This window comes from Thunnus albacares, chromosome 8 (genome assembly GCF_914725855.1).
Source record: "Thunnus albacares chromosome 8, fThuAlb1.1, whole genome shotgun sequence".
NCBI lineage: Eukaryota > Metazoa > Chordata > Actinopteri > Scombriformes > Scombridae > Thunnus > Thunnus albacares.
In genome coordinates, this window is record NC_058113.1 from 6,225,696 (window position 1) to 6,235,786 (window position 10,091).

The window sequence follows — 10,091 nt, forward strand, 5'->3', positions numbered from 1 at the left end:
CTGGAGGCACTGATCAACAAGGATTAGTCCAACCTGAACCTCCTTATTCATTTAATTTTTTCCCACATATTTTTCACTGGATATCAGAGAAAAATGTGTGTGTATAACAAGGAAAAATATGACTTAGTGCATGTATTGGAACAGCTTTTCTTTACTTTAACTATGCTTTCACCACATTTAGTCCATTATGGATGGAAAACAAGAGATAACTATCTAGACTTTAAAGAGAGCTCCCCTCCAACTGCCAGTGGTCTGAGAAAGATGAGCCGCTCTTATCAGCTCCCCCAGCGCACAGCCTTCACCTCTGCCTTATACAGACTGGTATCTGCCTTTTGTCAAATAGCTACCCTAATTTTATGGCTTTACCACCCTTTGTGTGCGTCCCTTTACCTGTGATAGCGTTCAAAGGTGCATCCACCCAAAGATAACAGTTTACAGTAGTTAATTGGTGATTAAACGACAAGATGTCCTTGTAAAATGTCGCTACCTGTGTTATTGTGTTTTAAAAAAAAGTTTTAAAAGATGTAAGTAATTTCATTGGGTTTTAAAGTTAACACTTGTTAGTTTTGAGGGCGTTTATTGGCTTGTTGACAATCATATAAAAACTTGTAAAAATAGATGACATAATATGATATTGGACCTCTTTAGAGTGTACAATATCCATAAACATGAGGATATTTCTGTATCAAAAACCCTTTTGTGTGTTGTGGGGGTATAACTTTGTTGATCAAGTTCAGTTCAACTTCTTTTCCACTGTTCTTTTTCAAGTGGACGATGGTGACAGGATACTAATCTCCTCGTCCAGACCAGGTCTTTCTCCTGCTGTCATTTTCAGCGGCAGTCAGATTTTACACCAGGGACAGGTCTGCCAATGTGAGATTTGCAGCCACCCCAGCCTCAGCCAGAGCTCTAAACCCATGTAATTACATTTTAAGCAGCATTGGCTGGTTGAAATACCTCGAGTAATTAGTTTTGTTTTTCCACTCTTCCTATAATCTTCTCCTTTTGTGTGAGGGTTTGGACCATGAGCTGGAGAGGGGAAACAGAACAAGTCAGTAGGTAATATGGAATGAATTAAAAAAATCTGACGTAGTTGGATGTAAGAATAGAATGACCCCCCCTCAGCCCCCCTCCATCCTCCGGTTCCTCCCTCCACCCACACACACACATTCACACAGACCACCTGAAATGTGTTTTGGGGGTTGTTTCCTTTGATTAGGAGTGTTATGGGAGTGCTGCACAAATATAAAAGCTGTCCAGACGGTTTTATGGTGTTTATTTGTGGTACCACCTGTGTTTCCATACCAAAGAATGATCTTGTGATGGTGATGAGGAACATAGAGTGTAAAGGAAGTACAGTCTGTGCTGTGCTGCAAATTCAATTGGCCAGCCAAGGGCCAAAAACATGTCTATAAAGTGCATCTTAATTTGTTCCTGCTTCGAAGAGACCAGCAAATCCTCAGCTCGGCCTGACTTTTAATTTGTTAGAAATCTCCAAGGCGCAGTTGTCACAGGGCTTTGAGAAGGTCCCTCAGACCCCCACCCCCCTACCCTACCGCCTCTGTCTGTCTTCCTCCTCCTCCTCCTCGTCCCTTCCTCTCTCCTCATCTCTCCTTCTCTCCCCTTCTCTGTCAAATATTTATAGCTGATGGCAGATAAGATTATTTCAGCCTCAGACCTCTCAGTGCCAGCTGCTGCAGACCTTTGCTCACAATAAAGCCTAAGATGCGTTCCAGGCAGGGGGAAGATTGTTTTATGTGAAGCTCATCCTAGGCCTCTATTGATAGGAGGGTTAGGTGTAGCAAAGCAGGACACCATTCGTTTTTTTTGGCACAGAGCATCATTACTGACTCTTATCTCGAGATGGTGGGAATTATCTGCTTCCTCACTCAAGGTTTTCTGTTTTGAGTCATGAAAGGGACCGCACCAGTGGGCTTCAACCCCTGGGTTGTGGATGTTTTCAGGGTGAAAAACTGACAAAGTGTTCTGTTAGGTCATGAGGAAGTGCTGTCAACACCATTGCCTCGTCTGTTTGCCAGTTCAGGCATCTCGCACATTGTAAGCCACGCACACGTCGACTGCCAGAGATTTTGTGAGACATATGTGTGATGATTTGCAAAGTATATATACAAGCTGACCACAGTATATTAAAGAGCATTCAAAAAGGGACATGATCCATAATTCAACTTGGATGCTTAACATGTTGTTGCTGTTTGTTATAAATTATTTACCATGACTGTAATCATGATTAAAGGAGCTGACGTTTGTCTATTTTGAGGTCTCATGAAACAGGAAATCTTACTATGAAGCTGGATACATTTAGAATATTTCTATTTACATGTGCATTTGTCAGAGTGAATCCGTGTCAGGGTCTCTTTATGTAAGGCATAAATCAGTGTGATGAAATGCCAGGGCTAATCCAGCTGAACACACTACAACCTGTCATAGTTGGACCAGGAATGGCCTCCTAGCCAGGCAGCTCATGAGTGGAAAATTAATCTTGTTTAATAAAATAGAACGCCATCTGGGCTTTGCAGTCAAAATTGCTACAATATGTGAAAAGTCATCCCAAAAAAGTTTTACTAACCTCAAGCAACCCCGGAATTTCTGCGGCTGCACAAACAGTTTGGGAGCACATACTGCGGCAGATACACAGATAAAGAAAATGACAGTGGCCTTTTATCAAGATGTCTTTCAGCTGTGAGCAAATGCAATAAAACTTGAACATTAAAAAATTCCAATGCATCTTCAGTGTGTACAGCACAGTCAGCATAGTAGTTTCTAATCATATCATAGTTTTTTTTATCATCTTTAATTGTCCTCAAACAGAGTTCAGCCAGATTAAAAACTGGATGCATCTGCAAATTCAGAGGCAACATGAGGCAATACCTGTGTGTTGGTGTTGTCACTCTTATCAGCTGCTCTGAATTGTGTGTTCAATGAGATGGCATATAAATGTACACAAACAAGTTCAATATAGAGTGCTTTTTTTTTTTTTTTTTTTTTTACCAACAGAAAATTCACCAACAATAGAAAAGTCACTAAGTCATGTTGTCAATTTTATCTGCTGGCTGTCAGTTTTTATTGTTGACATGTTTGAGGGGAAACAACACCAGTGGTGCCCTCTAATGGCGAATAGGCCAAAAAACAAATAAACATGACGTAGCAAGGCGTTATCAGAGCTACTGTCTATTGATTTCTTGGAATGACTTTGAACTTCTTTTTCACTCTGACTTCCTGATTAAAGGACTCTTGCATGTACAATTATCTTCAAAATAAAGTCTTTATCTTTTCATGTCAGTCTATTGCTTTATCAGTGTCTTTAAATCATCTCTTAAAAAAGAAAGATATTACCAGATGAAGGTACAACACCTGACTAGTACTCAACAATGAATTTAAAATGTCCTGGTTCATTTAAAAGGTATTTAGAAGATTAGTCATTATAGTATCATACAACATCATAGATATAGTTCTTCATAGTTTAACTATTGTTCCAAGATTAGACAATTATTTACATTCATTTATTAATATTTATTTTATATATTGGTTACTTTTATTTTCTTATTTATTGAATTTTATTTATTATTTTTGAGGCATTCTTTGAGGTATTTGCAGTGTAAATATGTGAAACACTGGTGATTTTTTTTTAATTAAGTAAACAACTAAACTATTTAAGAGGTTAATCAAGGTAAAAAGCAGTAATAATTTGTCACCAACCACAAATGAGGATGAGAGATCAATTGAAGCAGACCAGTTAAAAATAAGGATATTCAAGTTATGAGTGTTCATTTTGCAAAAGGAGTTGTAATAAGGTTTCAAATAAGAAAGGAATTGGTGATATTTTATGTATCTAACCAAACATTCAGAATCCACAAAAATTGCCTGTGCAGTACGTAAAAGAACACAAATCTTTAGTTGTTGTACTGTGTCAATAGAGACATAATGTATATGTTACTTCCTGTTAGAGAAATGCTCTATGTGTATATGAGTTTATAACAGCCAAACAGCTTCTCTGCCAGACTGGAGCCAGTCGTTTACCTTCACGGCCTGCAGTCTGTTGACTCTTCCTATCCTTTACTTCTGCACTCTCACCAGACATATGTGTGAGAGAAAGAGCGTTAAAGTGCTTGTTTCTATATGTACATCTGCTTGTCTATGTGCACATGTGCATGTAGGTGGATATGTATTTATGTTTTTCTCTTATGTGTGTGTGTGCGTGTGTACGAGAGAGAGAGAGGGGGAGATTTATATGTACATTTCCACTCAGACAATTAGATGGTGACCTCATCAGCTTATGGCTGTCATTATGACTTTTCACAAAACCTGGATTGGGAGCATAAAAATGAGCTGATTGTCAGCAGAGCAGGGCAGCAGATCCTCTCTGTGAGCAGATGCCTGTGATAAGATAATGATAAGGCTGCTATCTGACCTCCACATCAACGTGTTGACCACGGCATGTGTCTAGTATGTGTCCTCTGTGGCTGATGGTCCAAGGCTGATGACAGAACAGCTAACAGGTCCATTAGAGCAATGAGGCCTGCAGGCAGACAAAGTGACGGAGTGGTGGACAGAGAGCATTCAGAATATAAAGTGCACCTGTTAAACTACTCTGGGATGTAGCTGAAGCTATATAATATTGATTGTGATGTGATAAGGACAGGTTGTTGTGTCAATAAACAGTCACACCCTAATCCTGCATGTCAATGACTGTTGTACAAAAGGAGGGTTTTTCCTTTTTGCTGTGCACTTTCACATCCATCTTTGATTTACTCCAAAAGCGGTCTTTGATATCAGTTGTATTTTCAAAATGAGCCATTCCGTACTTTGTTTACTTTATGGATCTATGTAATATGTACTGCTGTATTGTCATATGTTCTCCTTATCCTTCCCTCATCTCTGCCTGTGCCATCACAGACACTCACTACGACTGTCCAGTACAAAGGTGAACTGTTTATTGGTGCCATTTTCCATCTGCTGGAAGCCAGGGACTGCTACATAATGAAGGCATTACTTATGATTTTTTTATCTGTCTGAGTGTTCTGATAGCTGGCTACCAACCTTGTTTGGAAATCTCTTATTATCTTTTAAAGATAAGGAGAAGAGTGCTGTGGGGCTCAAAGGGTATTAGGAGCAGAGCTCAAATCCCCACTGTCTGTATTAACTGCAATTCTTTGATAACCAACACAAGGTTTTAATCATTTTGAATCATATATGGCACTTTTATTACTGATTTTACCTACATTTACTTACCTACAGACATCATCACCAAAAAAGGAAACTAAGTGGCCACCTTTATCTTTAAAATAGTCTACTGCTGTGCTGGCAGCTCTCTTTGGCAGCGGTGCTTTGAGCTAAATACTAACATCAGCATGCTAACATGCTCACAATGACAACGCTAACATGCTGACGTTTAGCAGGCAATGTTATCCATGTTTACCACCTTAGTTTAGCAAGTAGCATGCTAACATTTGCTAACTAGTACTAAATCCAAAGTACAGCTGAGGCTGATGGGGATGTCATTAGTTATGCAGGTATTTGGTGGCAAACCAAACTAGTAGACAAATTAAAATGTTGACATGGCAATGATAATGGCACTAGATGAAAAGTTGAATGAAAAGGTGATCAGCACTGTTTTAATAAATCATCCTGAGGGTGACATGAATGTCTGTACCAAATGTCAAAGCAATCCATCCAACATTTGTTGAGATATTACTCTTAAAACCACAACTGTCAACCTCATGGTGGCGCTAAATGAAAAGTCAGGGGATCACCAAAGTCATTAGGATTCATCTTCTGGGGACCAAGAATATCTGTATAAATTAAAAAAAAAATCTATCAAATAGTTGTTGAGATATTTCAATCTGGACCAAAGTGGTGGGTTGACCGACCAACAGGCCAACTTTGCTATCCTTAAAAATTCTGCATTAAATATATTTTAATTAAATGCAAAAATACATTTTGACCGTCAATAGTGATAAAAGCTCCAATCACATGTGTACATTTTGGTCATGACTGAAAACCTAAAATCATATTGAAAATGACATATTTTATTAAATCAATATTTGAGGGATGGGCAATACCCCATACATTCAGGAGCAAACTCCTAGGGAATCTTATTTTACTTGGGAATTCAGATAATGATTTTTCAGTTTAAGATTTTTATGTTGCTATTAAATTTCAAGGATCCAACTTCACTTGTTTACTTGTTTGGGGAAAGCACTTTAATCATTCAGCATCATAAAATTATTTTAATAGAAATCATTTAACTTTTTACAGGGTGAAGCTTGAGCCCGGCTCGTGCTCACTCAGCTAACAACCTCAGCCTCAGTGTCAGTTCACCCTGAGCCTTCGTTGAGCCTCTGTTTGTGTTCTGGCTAGACATCGTCTATAATGAGCTCTGATTAGTTAACTTGTTTAGATGCCTCTGCTATTTTAGTCTCTGCCGCTCAGCCATCCATCTAGGCCCAGCCTCACCGCCCTCATCCACCCTCCCACATGGGTGACATTCTTTAGAGGTGTCTGAGCCACAGTTAGAGGCTACTACTGGGCCAAAGGGAGCAGTCATGGAGTTCAACTTCAACCTCATGGAACATACATATTTTGTGGCAAATAAAAACTTGAGTTTAATGCTGAAATTACAATTTCATCTAAATTGCTTGTTATTTGACATTTAATTCAACCGACATAAAAGTGGTTTGTCTTGTTCTCTGTTTCTCCTTCCTGTCCTCTCACTTCTTTGTCTTCCTTTCTAATTTAACAGTCTACAGATGTGAGGAGGCGTTGTTGGGCTTCTATATTCACCATGCTGCCTAGCCTTACTGAAGCCACCTACACCAACTGGACCTCACCCTCAGCCTGTTATTCTTTCCACTGGGGAGGTGAATAAATGTTAGAAGGGCAGGGAGGAGGGCCTGCCTTTCAGCCCTCCAGTCTCGGTCTGTGATGCTGAGTGGTGTTTATTTGTCAATGTTCACCCCGTCTTTCCTTCCAACCCAGCGGAACCAAAAATTTTAGCGACGGAGTGAGCAGAGATTGGTCCCAGGTCCTCAAGATGAAAATCTATTTTTGAAATGAGTCAACTGCTGTTCAACCAGAACTTGAGAAATGGGTCATGTGCAGGCTGTCTGGACTGGAGTCGAGGTTGTGACCCTCCAGCAGACTTTTTTTTTTAACACAGCCTTGCACAGAGCCTAGATGCTTCTATAACCCTTGTAGGATGTGTAATAACATCCTCAAGGTGTCCAATATCCAGTGACAAGAGCACTAAATCTGATGAATCCAATACGCAGCAAACTGAGGTCAAGTTTTCAGCATTACAAGTAGCAGAAAACCTTATCTTCTAGGTTTCTTGCAGGTCTAGCTGTAGTGTTTTTCTTTTCTTTTGAGCAGGGCAAGTTTCTGAACTCTATGTGTGTATACGTGTGCACTTGTGCTCGAGTGCTGTAGCTGTGGTGTTTGTGTGCAGAATGAATATGTTTTTTTCTGATGGATGGAGGTACGTGTTGGCGAGTGCAGCGAGGTGGAGGGAGGCCCGCCTCCAGAGAGGCTTTAAGCAGGCCAAAGATAAAGACTCAGAAGTGATGGGCTCTCTGTGATGCCCTTTTGTGGGAGGAAATTTAATGGAAGTGGCTACATTGGTAGCAGATGGAGCAGTTTCCTGGATCTCTGTCACGGTAGAAATATTAGACTGCCCCACATACACGCATGCACACACACACACGCACACACACACATACACACACTCCACCCTTTTAAATTTGTTCACCAGATTTACAGTATGATAGAGACGGAGAGATCGAACTGGGAAGTGTTTATTTGCCTGGGACCTCAGGCACCAAGGGTTCATATTTTTCTGCACTTTTTTCTGTCTTCTCCTTGTCTCTCTCTTTCTGTTTCGTTTACCCTTCTGTGTGTCTCTCTCTATTTTTCTTTTTGGCAGCCTGTTTTCAGGATTCCCACAAACTCCTTGGAGGATCTTCTGGACGCTGGAGCTGCAGACTGACAAATTTGGTGACTTGTTGAAGAAAGGTTCTGGTGAAGAATTGATTGCTGCTCGGCTTTTGCAGGCTTAAGTGTGTGTGTGTGTGTGTGTGTGTGGGAGGATGTGTATATGTATGTGTGGGGGCTGGCTGCGTGTGGGTGGTTCAGCTGAGGGTTGAGTGGTTGAGTGAGATGACAGCAATAAATTCATTCACTTTAGGGCCTGTTGATTGCATAATCAATCACATTTATTGATAATGTGTTTGGCTGACATACCTCTGAGTCCCTGTTATTCCTCCGTAAGAACCTGACACATCCTACACGACAGAGGCTAACTGAACTGCGGACATCTGTCAAGTTGTGATGTATTTGGCCACATGAAACAAGTGATACCACATTGAGATATCCATTACCTCCCTAGAGTCCTCTCTCTCAATCTGAATTAAGTGAGGTTTCAAGTTGAGGGCCGACACACAGCACTACATACTCCAATGCCAGGAGCTGAAAATAAAGTCAATGTTGTCATTGGAAAAAAGCTTTTTTTAATGAAATCACATGCAAATTTGGTGTGCTGAAGGCAACAACCATGGGGTTTGTGTAAGTCACGGTAGTGATAAGCGCAGTGCATTTTCCCCCCGCTGTAATGCCTTTGTTTATACTGTGGGAAAAGCCATGCCATTAGAATCCAGCTCTGAGTATTTGCTGATGAGGGTGATTACGTTGAAGAAATTAATCGTGGTGTTTTTGATACATATGAAATAATGGAACAAACCTCAACAAAGACAGAGCAGGGAGGCTGATTTGGTCTGACAGTTTGTGTGGTGTTTTGTTGATATTTGACGTTCTTTCTGGAATGTGAATTCCACTGTGTTCAGCACAGAAATGCAGTTTAGCCCCAGTTGATTTTGGCTAATTAAGCCAGACTCCTGAATGTTTTGATGTAAGTCAGTGATTAGAGGGCTCTGAGAGGGGTTTGAAATGAAAGCCAAACAGTTGTGCCCCTGTTCCCCCTGTAGTTTGTGTGGACTTTGGGTTTAGCTTTAGTAAGGGTTCATTTCATAGATGAATGGCAAAACTTTGTGCACTTCAATTCTACATGGCCAGTGTCTGATGGCCATCAGACACTAATGAATCTCTCTCTTCACACCTGATTGTCCTGGTGTTTGTTTTAGATTCTTGTGTTTCATTGCAGCCTACATTTCTCTCTCAACAGAAGTGAGTCAGACTCATTTTATTTTTCATTGGTTATAATGATACAACAACCTTATTTTAAGTCAAAAGTAGGACCAGAACATTCACCACATTTTTGGGAATGTAAGCAATTTTGCACTTGAGCTAAAAAACACCTGCCATGTGTGTGGAAAACTTCCATCAATGGTCAAAACATGGCAGTTAGAGCAGGATTAGTGTTGAGATATATAGCACACACTTTGAGCAATTTCTTATCACATTTTTAAGGTGGGCCTCCATTTTATTGACTGCTGCTTTCAGGCATTTGACCTGCAGCCATCAGCACTTCTCTCCCACTTGTTATCTCTCTTTCTCTCCTTTTCCTTTACTTTCCTTCACTCCCTTACCTACTATTCACTCCTTTTCTTTCCTGTCATCACCCCCACTCTTTCATTCCTTCCACTTCTTCACTGTTGGGAATGCCAAATGTGTAACCCTGTTGATGACCTCTCATGGAGGTCATAAATTTTGTGATGAGAGATAGTGGGAGCAGCACAGATAGAGAAATGAAAGGATGGTAGCTAGGTGATCCATCAAACACTTCTGTCCAAATTGGAGCTCTGGTAAACACTTCCAAATGCCAGTACCATTAAAACCTCAAAAGTCTGATCTAATAATGTGATTACAGCATTGAATATTACTGTGATCCTGTATTAATAGACTTAAGTACTAATAAAACAAAATAGAATAAAGTTGGCACATGTTACCTGTTAATCAGTCAAAAGGAAGGGCACCTTCAAACCTGCCTGTTGATGTACTCTCCTCTGATCCAGATGGCTCTAGTGCTCAACAGATGAACTCATTGGGCCGAGCACGTACTATGAATGATCTGACTGCCTGTTATGTATGTGCGTGTAAGACTGGCTGATATCTTTAGATGG

General features: G+C 40.3%; 1 long non-coding RNA gene across 1 annotated transcript; it reads right to left on the reverse strand.

Annotated features, from left to right (window-relative positions):
• Positions 1-590: 590 nt before the first annotated feature.
• Positions 591-4,527, reverse strand: LOC122986696. The gene is made up of 3 exons (XR_006404356.1): positions 4,430-4,527; positions 2,588-2,639; positions 591-1,029 (listed from the first exon to the last, which is right to left on the reverse strand). It is a non-coding gene; the product is annotated as an uncharacterized LOC122986696 (long non-coding RNA).
• Between the last annotated feature and the right edge of the window lie 5,564 nt (positions 4,528-10,091).